The sequence below is a fragment of the Sus scrofa genome, chromosome 2 (genome assembly GCF_000003025.6).
Source record: "Sus scrofa isolate TJ Tabasco breed Duroc chromosome 2, Sscrofa11.1, whole genome shotgun sequence".
Lineage (NCBI taxonomy): Eukaryota > Metazoa > Chordata > Mammalia > Artiodactyla > Suidae > Sus > Sus scrofa.
This window is the reverse complement of record NC_010444.4, coordinates 143,892,607-143,911,041: the sequence shown is the minus strand read 5'-3', so window position 1 is coordinate 143,911,041 and position 18,435 is coordinate 143,892,607.

The following is an 18,435-nucleotide window of genomic DNA, read 5'->3' as shown; positions in this document are numbered from 1 at the left end:
GGTAAATTTTGGGGTATTTGTTTTCTTCTGTTTACAGCTGCACCTGCAGCATATGGAAGTTCCCGGGCTAGGAGTCAGATCAGAGCCGTAGATGCTGGTCTACAGCCACAGGGACACAAGATTTGAGCCACATCTGTGACCTCTGCCACAGCTTGCGGCAATGCTTGATCCTTGACCCACTGGGTAGGGCCTGGCATTGAACCCACGTCCTCAACAGACTTAACCCACTGAGCCACAAGAGGAACTCCAACTTTTTGATATCTTTTATATCTGAACATGCCCTTCCTTGTAGGCTTTCTTCACATTTCAATTGGTAGTTTTGCTGGGTATAAAATTCTAGGTTGTAAATCATTCCCCAAAAGGGCCTCTCCAGTGTCCAGGTCTTTGAACTAAACATTCCTTTCTCATGAAATACATACCCCTACCCATATCCCCTGCCCTTATCCAGCAAACATTTCATTATTCTTGTCATTATTCTTCCTTGCCACTTGTCTCTCCAAGGCCAGACAGATCCTCCTCCTAGTTGCTTCCACAACATCTGGCCCTTACCCTCTCACTACACTTATTACATTGTGTTATCATTACCTGTTTGCTTATCTAGGTCCTTCACTAGTTTGTGAGGATAAAGGCTGAAGATAGAGAGCCACAGTGCCACTCAGTAGTTATTTGTAGAGCAAAAGAATAAATGAATGGTTGTGATTTTTTATTACAAGATACAACGATAATAAAACATTTGGCAAATGCCCTTACCGCTTGGTGCATGTTCCAGATTTTGCTGATACAGAATGGGGTTGGTCCATGGAAATGCCACCTTGATCCTGGGAGCACAGAAAGAACCCTTGTAATTTCTTATTCAATATCTGCCTTCCATGAAGATGGGGACCAGGTCTGCCCCACTGACTGCTGTGTTCCCAAGGAGCAAACCATAAGATGGCTTAATAAACAGCTGCTGAATGAATGAACTGGTCCAGACAGAGGAAGTCCTATGCATTATACCACCAAGAAAATGAAGTGAGAAAAAGCCCTAAGCTGTCTAATAGCCTTAGGGGAAAAAAAAGTTTGGAATGAAAACAAAACTCATCATTTCCTCCTACTCCACCTCCAAGAGCAAAGCAAAACCCTCCCCCAAGTCCTTCTTCCAGATAGAGGCGTTCCCTTCATTGGACACCTGGATTTGAAGCCCAGAAATTGTTTGGCTCAGACCTGCTCCTTCATAGTCTGTTTCTTTTCAATCATCAAGTCCTGTTGCCTCCTCTCCCTATATAAGCAGCTTTCACACTGGCCTTCCTTTTTCAGTCCTCAGGCTGGTACCCCCTCGAGGTCCCCCTCTAGGCTTTCACCTGGCTCCCTCTTTCCCTCTGTGACTCTGACAGCTGTACCAGATTAACCCCTCTGTAGCATCACTTCTCAGAGTGTCTCTTTTCACTGCCCAAAACACCTTTGGGGGCTTTTAATTTCCTTCTACATTAGGTCATGGCTCCTCTCCCAGTTTTTAACCTTCAGAATGACTTCTAATATTCTGTTTTCCCTCCCTTCGCATACCAGCTCACTTATCACACATGTACAACTTTCACTCTGATTAGGCAAGATGCTTCCCTGTTTCGGAAACAACACAGCAGACTTTTGCACAATTTGCACATTTTCTTCTGTGGAATGTCCTCCCCGCCTGGCTCTTAATCCCATCCATCCTTCCAGACCTATTTTAAATCTCTTCTCCTCCAAGATGCCTCATTGACAACTTCAGACCTTGCTGATCTCCCCAAGTTTCAAATCTAAATACTGCATATCATCTTTGCAGCACAACTAAATCCACATGGATACCTTATATAAATCACTGGACAGTCTACATAGGTTAGCGTGGTCGTCTCCAGCTAGCCTGGCTGCTTCTTTTTTTTTTTTTTTTTTTCTTTTGGTCTTTTTGCCATTTCTTGGGCCGCTGCTGCGGCATATGGGAGGTTCCCAGGCTAGGGGTCTAATCGGAGCTGTAGCCGCCAGCCTACGCCAGAGCTACAGCAACGCGGGATCCGAGCCGCGTCTGTGACCTACATCACAGCTCACGGCAACGCCGGATCGTTAACCCACTGAGCAAGGGCAGGGATCGAACCGGCAACCTCATGGTTCCTAGTCGGATTTGTTAACCACTGCGCCACGACAGGAACTCCCTGGCTGCTTCTTGATAGCACAGATGTAAGGATGTCCTGTTCTTGTACCCAAGAATTCAACATGTAAAACTATTCTGATGATAAAAGAGCTGCCTTCTGCAAACAGACAGACCTCGTTTAATCCCAGCCTTACCAATTATTAACTGTATGTATTTGGGCAGGTGATTGGGCCCCTCTGAGCTTCAGTATCCTCATCTACAAAACTGGGATATTAACCTTGCTAGCTCATTGTGAAATTCAATTAGACAATGCTAAGTAAAGGAATTTGTACATTGCTTTAATTCAAGGTAAGTACTCAATATATGTTAGCTATGGTTATGAGCGACCCCAATAACAGTTCTTAAAGTTGAACTCTGGCCTTCCTCTTGTTCTAGACATTCTGTCACTAAATCAACCTGGCAAATAGTGACTTCCTGCCAGTCCCTACCTCTGTGTCCACCCTTGGTTGGTCAAAGGATAGAACTGCATGCAGTGGCTAAGGGCAAGGCCATCTGGGGCCCCACGTTGGTGTTCCTCCTGCCCTCAGGACTCCTGGATTCAATCTGAAATTGTTCTGGTGTCTTTGGTTTGTGAACCTTCTTAGGTCTTTCTTCTATTTTGCTTTCATCCTTCTCAATGTATTCTAAAAGCAAGACATGCTCATCAAAAAAAACCTCTTTTTAACGTGTAAAAGGGTATAAAGTGAAGAGCACAAGTCTCATTCCCCACCCCCAACTCCATTCCTACTCTTCAGAAGTAACCAGTGAGCAGTTCTCATGAGTCTTTCCAGAAATCATCCATGGTTATCAAAACACATACACGTGCACACACTGGTCTGTGGCTTGCTTCTTCACTGAACAGTCTTGAACACCTTCCAATATCTGCACCCAAAAGGTCCACCATACACTATTTAATGGCAACTTACATTTCTTTCTTTTCTTTCTTTTTTTCCTTTTTTTGTCTTTTTAGGGCCTTGCCTGTGGCTTATGGAGGTTCCCAGGCTAGGGGTCGAATCGGAGCTGTAGCTGGCAGCCACAGCCATAGCCACGCCAGATCTGAGCCACATCTGCAACCTACACTACAGCTCATGGCAAAGCCGGATCCTTAAACCACTGAGCGAGGCCAGGGCTCAAACCCACGTCCTCATGGATACTAGTCGGGTTCGTTAACTGCTGAGCCAGACAGGAGCTCCACAACTTAGATTTCTTTTGTAGAGAGCAACCCTTGTTGATTTCATGAGTGCCCTACAGATGGGCAGGTAAGTTGCTACTACTAAAACAGTAGTAGTTTATGTACATATCAATATACACGTATATATAATGTATGGTCTGTGGACTCAAGTCTTCTGACTGCGGGTTAGATCAGACTGGGGTGATTCTCCAAAGATGGGTCTACATCCTGAGTTTTCCACCCACGCCCAGCATTCAGTCCCTAGACCACGGACTCACTGGTCAAGCACCTCCCTCCTCACCTCCAAATGGAAGGAAGTGTCACTGGACCTGGATGGCTTCCTTGTGATCCCACGCAACAGGAGCTCACAGAACCCCTGTTTCTCCTGTTCTCTGGAATCCCGGGGGAAATCCCTGGCCCTGGGGAAGAGGATTTCAGAATCTGCCTGTGTTCTCAGGTTGCCTGAGGAAGTTGCCGAGAAGGAAGGAAACACGTTTTTGGTTTGAGACACAATCCCAGCTGTTGTCAGTGGGGCTGGGAGGGATGTGAGTGTGACAAGGACAGTGGCTGAGCCGGGCTTTAGGTGGTGGTTGGGAGAAGGAGGGTACACAGGACTTTCGCCGGCAGGGACTCAGCTTTGTTATCCAAGCCCACATCCGTCCCTTCATGCCGCGTCCTTTCTCAGGCCAAGGACCGGATGGAACAGCAGGAACTGGTACTGCTTATCCCCAGCTCGGCCTGACTCATGCAGGACCCTACGCCAACCACCTACTGTATGCTGGGAGAAGCCCCAGAGACCTGGGTAAAGCTAGAGCAGGAAAAAGTGCCCCTGGGCAGTGAGTACATTGCTAACTTGTAGGTCTGTGACCCACAGGGAGTTAACAAACCATCCTAAGCTACAGAGAGCCATTCCCCTGTCTGCAAAAAAAAGCCAAATCCACACCAACAGTCCCTGTCACATACTGTCCCCAAGAGCAGGAAGGACATCGAATGCTCATCACAGAACGTGGCGTCACATCAGCAGGCAAGCCACCTCTGATTCTTGCTTCACCAATGTGTCCCTCCTGCCTCATATAGGGCCCAATCCAGAGTAGGTGATTTTATTAAAACCTTTTTTTGGAGTTCCCATCATGGCTCAGTGGTTAACGAATCCGACTAGGAACCATGAGGTTGCGGGTTCGATCCCTGGCCTTGCTCTGTGCGGTTAAGGATCTGGCGTTGCCGTGAGCTGTGGTGTAGGTTGCAGATGCAGCTCAGATCCTGCGTTGCTATGGCTCTGGCGTAGGCCAATGGCTACAGCTCCGATTTGACCCCGGCCTGGGAACCTCCATATGCTGCAGGAGTGGCCCTAGAAAAGGCAAAAAGACAAACAAACAAACAAACAAACAAACAAACAAACAAACAAAAAACCTTTTTTGCAGTCAATGAATGAATAACCTCTTCATTTCTGGAGCCCAAGTAAGAAAATCACAAAATGACTCCCGACGTTTCCCCAATCTCGCATCACCCCAGGCTCCCTTCTCTCTTCCTAGGAGAAAAGATGTCCTCTTCCCCCTGGCTTGACCTCAAGATCCAGTCAAACGAGAAGTATGAGTTTAGGGCCAAGGTGCTGGACCACAGCCTCCCCTCAGTTTCCAAAGGGAAACTGAATCCCAGGACCATGGAACATCACAGGAAGGAGGAGAGGAAATTCCTGTATCCACTCAATACGTACCTATGTGGAGCATCTACAGGGCCTGGAAGTGAAACCGAAAAGCCTGCTGCTTGGCTTTGCTCCCTCCACCCGCTTCCTATGGCAGCATCCATGCAACCCGTCAAAGCTGCCCCCGCTGCTTAACGGAATGGCTTTTTTGCAGGGAGTCCTCAGGAGGCCCCACAGTTCATCCAGGTGCCCCTCCCTCCACTCTGTCCCTCAACTACCCCTCTCAGCACCTCCCCCGAACCCCCCCAGAGACTATTCTTCGGTCATCCTCCTGTTTCACTTCTCAGTGCCTGACGACTGCTTTCTGTAGGACTGAATTGTGTCCCCACCTCCACATCCCTATATTGAAATCCTGACCCCTGTACCTTAGAGTGGAACTATATTCAGAGAAAGGATCTTTATTTGATTGTATTTTATTTTGGCCAATCCTTATACCTCAAGAGGTCTAGAACCACAGAATCCTTGAAGGTCAACCCCACCAACCTGTGTTACAGATGAAGACACTGAGGCTAAGCAAAAACAACAAATAAAAAACAAACAGCTTTCTTCTTAACTTCCCTGTTCTAAAACCATCCTTCGGGTGGTCACCACTCAAAAGGGTCCACAGAGAATCACAGCCTCTGTGTAAGGGTCAGTGAGAAATAAATCCTTGGCACAGACGGCGCTGCTAAGAAATTTGTTTGACTAACGCTGACATTGTATGACAGAAGAAACATGAAGTCTCCCTGAAAAGTCATAACTGTAAACCAGCCTTCACATTAATTTATAATATGAATTCTACTAAATTCATATTACTTGTACTCTATGTAATTTAAAAAAATTCAAGCAGAAAATTTAATTTAAGAAGCTCTAGGCAGGAATTAAACTCCAGTAACTGGTAAGAACAGATACAAATCCTCTCTGAAGGAATGCAATTTCAACCCATGCCTCAGAGAATGCCCACAAAGTTCCAAGAAACTGTGCCTAAAGTTAAAAATCATAAAACATATGAGAAAAAAAGGTACCATAAGTGAGAACCAGTAAAAACAATAAACAGCATAATTAGACCCACAAGAATATGAGCTATAGACATTATTAGAATTCTCTTATGGCACAGCAGATTAAGGATCTAATTTTTTACTGCAGTAGCTTGGGTCACTGCTGTGGTGTGGGTTCAGTCCCTGGTCTGGGAACTTCCGCATGCCACAGGAATAACTAAAATTTTTTTTTTATCAAGTACGATAAATGTGAGCCTTAAATATATGAGTTAGGAGCAAAAGACTAAAAGACTATAAAAAGTAACTAAGCCAATGTGTGTGTGGCAGGGGACTAGAATATATTACATAGCAGATTAGATGCTGTTAAAGGGAGAATTCATTTACTGGAAGATGAATCTAAAGAAGTCTAGAAAGTGATCCAAGGATACAGAAAGATAAAGAATACAAAGAACTACATATGTAACAATGAAGGATAGAAGAAGATGGTCTAGGAGTTCCCACTGTGGTTCAGTGGGTTAAGAATCTGACTGCAGGGGCTTGGGTCGCTGCAGAGGTGCAGTTTCAATCCCTGGCCCAGCCCAATCAATTAAGATTCTGGTGTTGTCACAGCTGAGTTTTGGATTCAATCCGTGGCTCAGGAACTTCCATTATGCTGTAGGTCTGGCTATTAAAAAGTAGTGGAAGAAGAAGATGAGGAAGGAGGAAGAGGGGAAGATGATTAAATATGTATTTAATCATACAGAAGAAAATAAAGAATAAGGAAGTATTTACAGAGTCAATACCAGGACTAGAGAGAGGTAAGCGAGGGACCTAGGACATAATATTTATTTTAGACCCTCATTTGCAGGGCCAATCCTACATTTGCCCAAACTCAAGAATGAGTACCTTCTCAAACTTGGTGTCCTAGGCACCTCACTGGCTACACCCTAGTGCTGGCCCTCCTGGGCATTTTTCCAAATTGTTGTAAAACACCAAACTCTGGATCCAGAAATCCCAAGAAGGATGAAGAAAAATACATTCACGTGTACTTACATCACAGTGAAATTGCAGAGGACCTGGAACAAATACAAATCAATAACAAAGAAATTACAATTAGACCGAACTCAGACTTCTCAGCAGCCACAATGGAAACTAGAAGGGTATCTTCAATGTGCTGAGATAAAATAACTGGCAATGAGAATTTCATTCAAGAATTTAAATATGCAAGTGAAAGAAAATAATTTTCAAGTCAACAAAAACTAAGAATTTACTACCAATAGATCCTCACTGAAGGAAATTCTAAAGGATGAATTTCAGGCAGAAGGAAGGAAATCTCAGATGGTTATTCTTTTTGGCGGCGGAGGGAGGGGTGCTGTCCCTGTGGTTATGCAGAAGTTCCTGGGCTGGGGATCAGCTCTGCACCATAGCCATGACCTGAGCCACAACAGTGACAAGACCCAATCCTTAACCACTAGGCCACCAGGGAACTCCTCAGATGGATACTGTTATAAAAATAGACACTGAACAAAGAGATTGGTGATCCTGTAAGCCACCAATGAATAACATTTGACAGTATAAACAAACAATGATGTCTCACCTGTCCTGAAAAAAAAGGTAAAGTGAAAACACTGAACTAAGTGGGGGTAGAAGGGGGAAGAAAGGGGGGAAGGTGGAGGCTTAAGGGTTTATGTTAAAGTTGTTTAAAGACTTTTTTATTGTTTTGTTTAAGGGTATGAAAATTGTGATTAAATTTAACATATCTAGGGTGCTAACTAAAAGAACACACAGAAAGACTGTAACTTCAAAGGCAACCAATTCACTGATTCTAAAAATTCAATCCACAGGAAGACAAGAGAGGAGAAAGAAAAATAACAATACTGCTGTGTAGCACTGGGAACTCTATCTAGTCACTTACAATGAAGCATGAAAACGGGAGAAAAAAGAATGTATACATGTACGTGTAACTGGGTCACCATGCTGTACAGTAGAAAATTGACAGAACACTGTAAATCAGCTATAATAAAAAAAATCATTATGTATATATATAAAACAATAAAAACCAGGACACAGGGGGAGCTCTCTTGTGGCCCAGCAGGTTAAGGATGTGGCATTGTCACTGCAGAGGTTGGGTCACTGCTGTGGTGCAGGTTCAGTCCCTGGCCTGGGAACTTCCATGTGCTGTGGGCATAGCAAAGACAGACAAACAAACCAGGATACAGAAGAAACTACGCATGAGTCGGGACAGGGGGTATATGGGAGCTCTATCTTCCTCTCCTTTTTGTTATAGATTTAAAACTAAAAAAGCTGCCTTCAAAAAACAAACACCACATATCCAGGACAAATGGCACATAATAAGACAGAGAGAAATCTAAAATTCAGTAAGTTTCAGCTCTTACATAAATACACGCTAATTGAAATGTTTTGCTCTGCACTAAAAAGCCAAAGCTTGGAGTTCCCACTGTGGAGCAATGGGATCTGCAGTGATGGAACACTGCTTTGATCCCTGGCCCAGCACAGTGCATTAAAGGATCTGGCCTGGGAACCACAGGCTGTGAGGTGGCCACCAAATTTAAAAAAAAAAAAAAAAAAAAAAAAAATCTTGTCAGAATGGCTAGAAAACAAAATCCAGTAATACGGGCTTGTTACAAGCAAAGAAAAGATCTAGGTTAAGGAGCTACTAAAGTTTCCTTCTGCTTTATCCATGTATGATTCCTTCATCAAGTTAAGCAGAACACATCTGGCAAGAGTTTGATAAAGGAACTATTTGCAAACATGTGGGCAGAGTGTAAGGGATACCGCAACGCCCTAGAACTGTGGAAAACAGGGCTGTGTTATCACCTCTAGGACTGAAAGGCCATGGAGGGAAGAGCACTTATGAGAACTCATTCTGGCTCCATTTAACTCACTTTCCACACTGTGGCCAGAATCTCACACACACACACACACACACACACCCCTACACTGTGGCCAGAATCTCACACACACACACACACACACACACACACACACACACACACACACACCTACAGCTCTACAGCTTCAAGGCCTTTAAGAGCATCCCACAGTCCTTGAGAAAGCTCAAACTGCCTTAACATAGCTTCCAAAGGCTTTTGAATTCTGTCTTCTCTGCCATTTCTCCAGCTTTTTCTGGGACCAGAGTCTACCTCACGTTCAGTCTTTTAGTCACAGTGGGCTTCTCTCATGTTCTCAGATTCATCGTACCTATTCCTTGCCACCTCAGGACCTTTGCATGTGTCATTCTTTTGCCTGGAATACATATTCTATCCTCTAAGCCTCATCACCACTCATCTTTTTGTTTATTTTGTTTTGTTTTGCTTTTTAGGGCTGCACCTGTGACATATGGAGGTTCCCAGGCTAGGGGTCCAATCAGAGCTACAGCTGCCAGTCTACACCACAGCCACAGCAATACAGGATCTGGGCCACGTCTGTGACCTACACCACAGCTCACGGCAACACCAGATCCTTAATGCAACAAGCAAGGCCAGGGGTTGAACTTGCAACCTCATGGTTCCTAGTCGGATTCATTTCCGACTAGGGGAACTTCACACCACTCATATTTTTGGGCTGAATTCGTGTCACTTCATAAAGGAACTTTCCTAAAGCCCTGCTTCTTTATAGACCGTTAGGCCATTAATACACTCCTGCAGAGCACTTATCACTGTCATCATTATCTATTTATATTTGTGCCTTTATGTGATCAATATGTGTCCCACTAAACTAGAAGCTCCGTGTGGGCAAGAATGGCACCCTTTTTGTTCATTGCTGTACAGTGCCTGGCACCTGGCATCCAGCAAAACTCAGGAAAAATTGATGAATGAAGGAATGAAACATCTTTACTAAGAGAAGGGTGCTTTGTCCAAAAACAAGTGTCGCATACCCTAAGAAGCTCTGCCCGGTTTCGCGACACAATTTGCATTCATTCATTCACAGATTATCTACTTGCCATTTCTCTGTGTCAGAATTAACAAAACCCTTTTATGGGGAGTTCCTGCTGTGGCTCAGCAGGTTAAGAACCCAACTGGTATCCATGAGGATGTAGGTTCAATCCCTGGCTCCACTCATTGGGTTAAGGATCCAGCGTTGCTGTGAGTTGCAGTATAGGTCATAGACACGGCTTGGACCTGGAGTTGCAGTGGCTGTGCCATAGGCCCTCAGCAGGAGCGCCAATCTGACCCCTTGCTGGGAACTTCCATATGCTGCGGGTGTGACCCTTAAACAACAGAAGAAAAAAAAGTCTTTTATGAACAGATGGCAAGAACGTGGTAGGAGAGATTTCAACCAGGGCAGGGATGGCATCTCAGTACACCTGGCGGGCACTCCAGGTAGAGAACAGAGAGTGGCTCCCCATCCTTGGCCCATCAGACTCAGAGCCAAAGCAGATGGACAGAACAGCCAACCACAAGCCTTTCCCAGGGCCCTAAATGGTGGCCGGGGCCACAGGCAGTGGCACCCAAGTCCCTGAACTCTGGGCATTTTTGCAAAGTGAGGTTGAAGGAGCTGAGTGTGGTTGGCTCCAGACAATTGCCAACCACAGAGAAAACCTTCTGCCTCAAAATTCCCATTTGGGAATTAGCTCAAAAGCATTTCCACTGACTCTTAAAATCTACATCCTGTTCTCCCATCCGATTGACTTTACAGGTGGATGGTAATGGCTCTAGGCCTCGGCTCCCTCATCCTCAACAAGAAAGAAAACGTCAGGCTGCCTTAAGAACATCAGTAAACCACAGTGACAGCAGAAGCACCCAACTTTCCTTAACCTCACTCTATGGCAGATTCTGTGCTAAATTCTTTCTATACATATATATGCAGCATCTCTTTTAATCTTCCCGTAAATTAGCTCATGATGGTCCCGGGCTTAAAACCCTCCACTGATATTCAAATAAAATGCAAACGCCTTACCGTGATCTTTGAGGCCCTACGGGAACTCACTTTGCTGCCTTCTGTCAAACGGCCCTTCCCCTCAATCAGTTAACTCCTGCGGCATCAACCCTCTTTCTGTAATTCACAGATACCAAACTTGTTCCTCCTTCATGGCCTATGCCCCAGCTAGCCCTTCTGTCTGGGGTTCTCGTCCCTCGGCCCTTAGATCCGCGCATGGCTGCCTCCTGCTGGTCATTTAGGTCTCAGCTCAGGCACCAGCTCCCTGACTCCCCTACCACCCTCCTGCTGACATGCCATCATAGCATCCTGTTTTATTGCCTCCAAAGCATGTACCCCCATGATCTTAATTTTCTGCTTGTTCCACTATTATCCGTCTGCCCTAACTAGAACATACATCCCAAAGTCTCCTTTGTCTTGTTCATTCTTGAATTCTCAGTGCCCAGAAGAGAGCCCAATACACAGTAGGCCTTCCTCAAACATTTCTCGAGTAAAAGAATGGGTGAAAGATCCTGTGAATTAAGAGGTACTATACTTACACGATAATGTAGAAGAAGGACCTGAAGCTTAATGACATCAGGTGATTTTTCAAGGTCGCAGGCAGTGGGTAAATGGAGGAGCTGAGTAACAAGGGTACCCAGGCCTAGCTGCTCCAGGACTTGTGCAGTTCATCAGTACACAAACTGAGATTCATCCTACGAATCACGTCTTAGACCCTCCCTGCTACTCTCCCTATATTCACTCTTCACAGTGAACCTGGCCCAAGGGCTAGGCAGCAAGGAGGCATTGAATAAAGCAGTGCAGAGAGTATGAATTAACACAACCACTTGGGTAACTGCAAATACGAACACTAAGCCAGCCCTCGGTTTATATCCACAGATATAAAAACATGTGGTCAACAAAAGCCATGTACAAGAATGTTCACAGAAGCAGTACTCTTAAAATCAATTGCTGGGAACAGGCTAAATGTCCATCGAGTAGGACAAATAAACATACTGTAATTCAGTCATAAATGGAACATTATACAGCAATGAAGAAGGAAACACAACTACATGCAACAACATGGATGGATCTCACCAATAGGAAAGTAGCTACCGCATAATTCCCTTTGCACGAAAGAACTTTAAAATAGGCTGCATTAATCTACGCTGCTAAAGCCAAAATAGGGATTACTGTTGTGGGTAAAAGTGAGCTACAGTGGTGGTTTGGGATGGGAAGCGCGTATGTGGGGCTTCCAGAATCAGGTAATGCTTTGTTTCTTGACCTGGATGCTAGTTCCACAGGTGTGTGTGCTTTGTGAAAATTCATTCAGTTATACGCTTCTGATATGTACACTTTTCTGAATATATTTATATCGAATCACATGAAATCGCCACATGAAAAGTCCCTGAGTACGGGCAATTTCATACGGTTCCCCGAAAATGTTACACATCAATGAAAGGATTACTCAAGCAAAAACGAATCCTGTCCAGTTGCATTGCTTTGTACATGGCTCTGTAAAAACTAGTTTGGAGAAAGAGCCTGTGCCTTCCAAGGGCTCTTTGGCAGGTGGTAAGCAGGCTCAGGATGGGTGTAAATCCTTCCCTAGGAGGCTGGTGCACTTGACCATGGACTCCAGAGTCCGGAGTCCGGCCAGTCCTGGTGTGGTGCAGGTCAGCTGCAGGAGGCCAGAATGTCCCAGATCAGAGATGAGCCTCTCCAGCCTCAGGCCCAAAGGGTCACGTTCCCGGAACAGGCCAGGTCATGCCCGCCCCGCTCTTTGAACTCACCAGGCCCTCCTTCCTGGACATGTGCAAGGCTCCTGCGCCTCGGCCTTCCCCCAAAGGTCCTTCTCCCAATCGCTGTCACCTCCTTTTATCATCCCCTTCCTGGATTTGACCAACACTCGCCATCATGTTATTATTTGGGTGTTTACTTTTGAGTATTTGTTCCCCTCATGAGACTAAGTTGTACAAGAGCAGGGCCTGGACACGGCCTGCTACCTACAAGGTGCTTAAATGTCAATGGAATGAATAAACAAATGAACGATTGACCAAATGTCATGGCATGAACGGAGGCCAAGGGGAAAAGGGGGCCCAAAGCTCACTGTTACATCAGAAAGAAAGATGCCGCGCCCATCCTTCTCATGAAAGCCAAGTTCAACCTCCAGAAAGTTGCTGACCTCTCCAGAGTCCAGACATCCCTTCCTTCTCCCAGTGACCCCATTCCACTGCACAAAGGATACGGACATGTCTGAGGTATTTACTGAATCACCCCATGGAGTAGAATCATCCTGCCCATTCGATACATAAGACTGAGATCAGTAACTCACCAGAGCTCCATTCACAATTGAGTGGCAGTCTTTGGCCAAAGTCTGAATCTGCCTACTCCCAAAGGCAGAGCTCACGACCCACTGTATCCTCTGAGTTTGCAATATTACCAGGAATCTCTGTGATTTGCAAGCAAAGACCAAGAGAGCTGCTCTTGCTTTCCTTCTTTTTCTTCTGCACTTCCTACTCCTTGCTCCCAGTGGTTGCTCTGGAGTTAGTGCTGACATCGGAAATGAGCGGCATGCTTCATTTTATGTGAATCTGAACCCACGCAAATTTGAACCATGTCATATCCATACAAGCATAAACATCATGATTCAGTAGCCAAACGCTGACACCACGCACAGCTGACTTCAGAGACACATCTCTGGAGAAATCACTCTACACTACGAGAGGTCTTCAGGAAACCTCCTTTCATGGAACCTTCCAGGGCCCGGTTCAGCAAAGAGTAAAAACCAAGGGTGTTGGAGGAAGAATGGAGACGAGGAAGCTGGTGACCTGGATCATCCTAAGCCAACCACAGTCAGTAAAAGTTCCCTGTTACACAGAGCAATTAGGGGACCTCAAAACAAGCAGTGAACTTGGCCGGAGCTAGATCGCTTCAACAATACGCCCTTTAAGGGCCCACGATAACCCCCTGAAGCAGATACCCTGACTTTCCCCTTTGTCACAATAGAGAGTTGAAGAGATTAAGAAGTACGCCATGTCTCAAGGTGTTTAAAGCTCCCCCCATATTAATGTAAGAGAATTACCATCCCCAGCATCACCTCACACTATCTGCTACCATTGAAATCCAAGCATCTAAAAGCACCTCTTTGTATAACCACTGTGGACACAGTAGAAAGGCGAAAACTCAATACAGAACTCCCATATGACCCAGCAATCCCACTGCTGGGCATCTATCTGGACAAAACTACAATTCAAAAAGATACACAGACCCCTATGTTCATTGCAGCACGATTCACAATAGCCAAGACATGGAAACAACCCAAATGTCCATCAGCAGATGAATGGATTAAGAAGAGGTGGTTCGTATATACACAATGGAATACTATTCAGCTATTAAAAAATAATGCCATTTGCGGCAACATTGATGGACAAGAGACTCTCATACTAAGTGAAGTAAGTCAGAAAGAGAAAGACAAATACTGTATGATATCACTTATATATGGAATCTAAAATATGGCACAATTGAACATATCCACAGAACAGAAACAGACTCATGGCCATGGAGAACAGAGGTGTGGTTGCCAAGGGGGAGGGGAAGGAGTGGGATGGACTGGGAGTTTGGGGTTAGTAGATGCAAACTATTGTATTTGGAGTAGATAAGCAATGAGATCCTGCTCTACAGCACAGGGAACTACAACCCATCACTTGTGATGGAACATGATGGAGGATAACGGGAGAAAAAGCACGTATGTATATGATAATTAGGTCACTGCGGTACATTGACAGGTCACTGTAAATCAGCTGTAATAAAAATAAAACAAAATAAAATAAAATAAGATAAAATAAAATCAATTCTTTGGTGAACACTTTAAGATGCCCAGCCACATTGTTAAAAATGCAACTTTTCGTAGTTCCTTTTGGAGCAGCAGGTTAAGGATCTGGCGTTGTCACTGCAGCAGCTCAGGTCACTGCTGTGGCTTGGGTTCAGTCCCTGGCCCGGGAACTTCCACATGCCGCAGGTGTGCCCCCCCAACCCCCACCCCCCACCCCCCCAAAATACAACTTTTGTTCTGCAAAAGCTGTACTAGGTAAAGTAGCAATGACAGCACAGCATTATTATTTGAACTATTTCATGATTTAAAAAACTTTGCATTTTAGAGTTTTTCTCTTTGAGGTTTTGATGCACCCCGATAAATGGAGTCCTCCTAAAATTCTAAGTGGTTCCCTGCATCAGAATGGCTGGGTATGTTGAATAATCATCAAAGCGTGTATTCAGCACTTAGAATGTGCCAGAAGCTGTTTTAAGTGCTTTCTGTGCATTACTCTATTCAAGTTCTGCTCAGCCCTTTTTGGTAAGTACTGCTATTAGCTTTCATTTTACAGAGGAGGAAACCAAGGCACATAAAGTGTGGATAACTTGTCCAAGGCTGTGGAGCTCCTAGAGGTGGGACGGAACCCCAGCAGTCTGGGGTCAGTGTTTGCCCATCTGTCTTTCTAGCTCTCCAGGGCCAAAAGCCTGACAACACCTGAACACACTGAGCCACAAAGCCCAGGGGCTAGTGCCAGAGGAGAGTTTTAACCTTGGCTCTGACACATTTCCCCCCCACACACACCCTGCCCCCACGAGAACTCCTCAAGCCTCCTTCCTGCTTCTGGAAGGAGCTGCCCCTTGCCTGGCTGAGTGTGCCTTCTGCAGATGCGAGCTGCAGGGAAAGTTCTCCAGGGCCCCCGGGCTGTGGCCCTTCGTTTGCCCTGTACTAAGACATCGCTGGTGTTAAGTGAAATTAAATCAGTCTTTGATTGATTCTTTATTTCGTGTCTAGCTCCCCTCCTGACTCTCAAGACAATCCAGGTCCAGAGTTTCTGCATAGGTGGGGGCAGGTTATCTATTTGTGTTGGGGGTGCTTGATTCCAGAACTTCATATTTGCTACAAGGTTGAGAAAGCTCAATTAAATACAGAAATGCATGAGGTTGCTGATGAACTTTAGAGAGGACACAATAGGGTCTCCACTGACTGTCAGCTCTGTAAGGGCAAAAATATCATCTTTTATCACTGTAAACCCAACACCTGGTACCCTGCCTGACGCCCAGGAAGTGAATAATAATGTTTTGTGGAATTAATAAATAATTAAAACAGAGCCTCAGACTCCTTATCTGAGAAGGAGGGAAGATAAGACCCAGGGCGTAGGTTTCTTTTTTTTTAATTAATTATTTTGGCCACACCAGGGCATAAAGAAATTCCCAGGATCAAACCCAGCAACAACTCTGGATCCTTAATCAGCTAGGCCACCAGGAACTTCCTGAGCACAGGTTTGTTTTGGTTTTTGGTTTTTGGGGGGTTTTTTGTTTGGTTTTTAGGGCTGTACTGGTGGCACATGGAAGTTCCCAGGCTAGGGGTCAAATAGGAGCTGCAGCTGCTGGCCTACACCACAGCCACACCCAAACTGAGCTGTGGCTGAGACCTGCATCACAGCTCATGGCAACACTGGATGCCCCACCCACTGAGCAAGGCCAGGGATCGAACCCACATCTTCCAGGATACTAGTCCGATTTGTTTCCACTTCGCAGCATCGGGAGCTCCCCTGAGCATAGCTTTTTAAAGCAACATGACATGTGAAAACAGGCCAAGCATAAGAATGGCCCACTGTAAACGCCTGCCCTTGAATTAGAATCTCTGCTCCCCGCACTCCCACTCTCTGGCTTCATCAGAGGCCAAAGCCCAGAACTGAAGCCGCTGGACTTCCCTGGCCACAATCTGGTAAGATGTTTACGCTGGGATTGGGGTGAAAGGACTGCAATTAGCACAGGCAGGAATGCAGGGCTGTTAGGCTCTGCCTCCAGCAGGACAGTCATACCTGGGGAAGAGACTGAGCTGCTTTGGGATGAACAAAGTCACAGGAAGTCGAAAAAAAAAATCCAGCACAAGCCCAGGGGCCACTCGATCCAGAGAATGAAGGTGCATCACCAAGCTGCAAAGGCGCACATGCTTTGCATTCTCCCACCATCTTCCACTCTGTCCCCCTTCCCCCAACACAGGCCCCTGGGCTGCGGAAAGGGTTAAAACACACCTCAGAGTGTGCGGACCCCATTTAAAACCCTTAAGAGCGCACCATCTGACCTCCTCACCAGGCCGAGGCCAACCTTGCTCCCCAAGTTGTGGCACAGAGGCCGCCCGTAGGTACTTTCACGGCAGGCTCTCCCGACACCCGGCCTTCCCAGGGGGGGGGCTCCCTCTGCCTGGTTCCTCAACCCCCTTCAGTCACTCCTGCTCAGCCCCCCAGTCTCAACGCATAACCAAGGCTTCCTCTCAGAAAGACCTGCCTGAGGCCCAAACTGAAATCAGTGCTTCCCCCACCTTCCCATATATCCTCAGATCCCGCTTACATGTCCCTCCTAACTCTTCTCAAAGACGCAAAGTGCGTGGGCTGTCTGCCCCCCTCCCCAACTGCGAGCTTCACCAGGGCAGGGAGGGCTGTCAGTCTCTCACTATCGGGTCCCCAGCGTCAGGGCAGGCCCCAGCAGAGAATATATGAATGAATGAATGAATGAATGAATGAATAGATTTCTCTTAACTGTTATCCCCAAACTTCTCCTCTCTTTAGATTCCAAGTAGGAGTGGATGGGGGTCCCCAGCAGCCTCCCAGACCGTCATGCTCTGCTCCCACATCATCCAAGACTCCTCCCAGCTCAGGCCTGGGGCCTCCTTCGTGGTCCCACCCTTCCAGCAGAGCTGGGGTCTCCGCAGTCCTCCTTCCAGAAAGCTGACAAAAGACCAGGACTGGAAGGAACACTGTCTCCTGGCTAATTTCTCTAAGAAAGGAAACAGGACAGCCACGTCTCCAACCTCATCCTCACTTTCTTCCACAGTTGAGAAAAGATGTCTTTATTCCCGTCCTTTTAATTGTTTGAGCAAAGCCCACGAGCAACCACTGGCTGGAAAATGACTGCTTCAACTTTCCTGGCTTAACATCCTTGAATGACTTGCAAGAAACTGGTTTTGGGGGTTTGTGATGAGGAGACGAGGCAGTAGCAAAGAAGAAAGCCCTGAGTTGTGAAGATCTAGAAAGTCAGCACTACAATTGACTCGATCTTTCATTTCTCAGGGGCAGAACTCTTAACCTCAATTTCTACGTCTGACAAGTAGGAATAATGACAGTGAGTTTTGATACCTGTAAAGGGAAGCTTGGAGCAATTGTACAATGCTCTGTTGTCATAGCAGAGTTTTTCTCTTGGCCTTGAGTGAGGTCTAAGCCCTGAAAGGAAAACCGAGGTTTTTCACAGGGCAGGGCCTGCTCTGCCCCGAGGTGCTGAGTTAGGTCAGTCACACTTCAAAGGTGCGTTTGAGTAGCTAGAAGTCATTTTAGCCTGGGCTGGGTGACCTTGGGTTCAGGTCTAGGTCTGCAAAATGTCCCTTCCACAGCCTGTCTCCAGAGCCCCAGTCCCAGCTCCAGCGGAAGGCCAGACCTCAAGCCTGGGCTGGAAGCCTTTCATCAGCTCCATTGACAACAGCCAAGCGCAGTCCAAGTGGCGTAGTAAGAAAAAGACAGCCTCCCAACCTCCCAGGGAAGCGAAAACACCAGCAAGACAA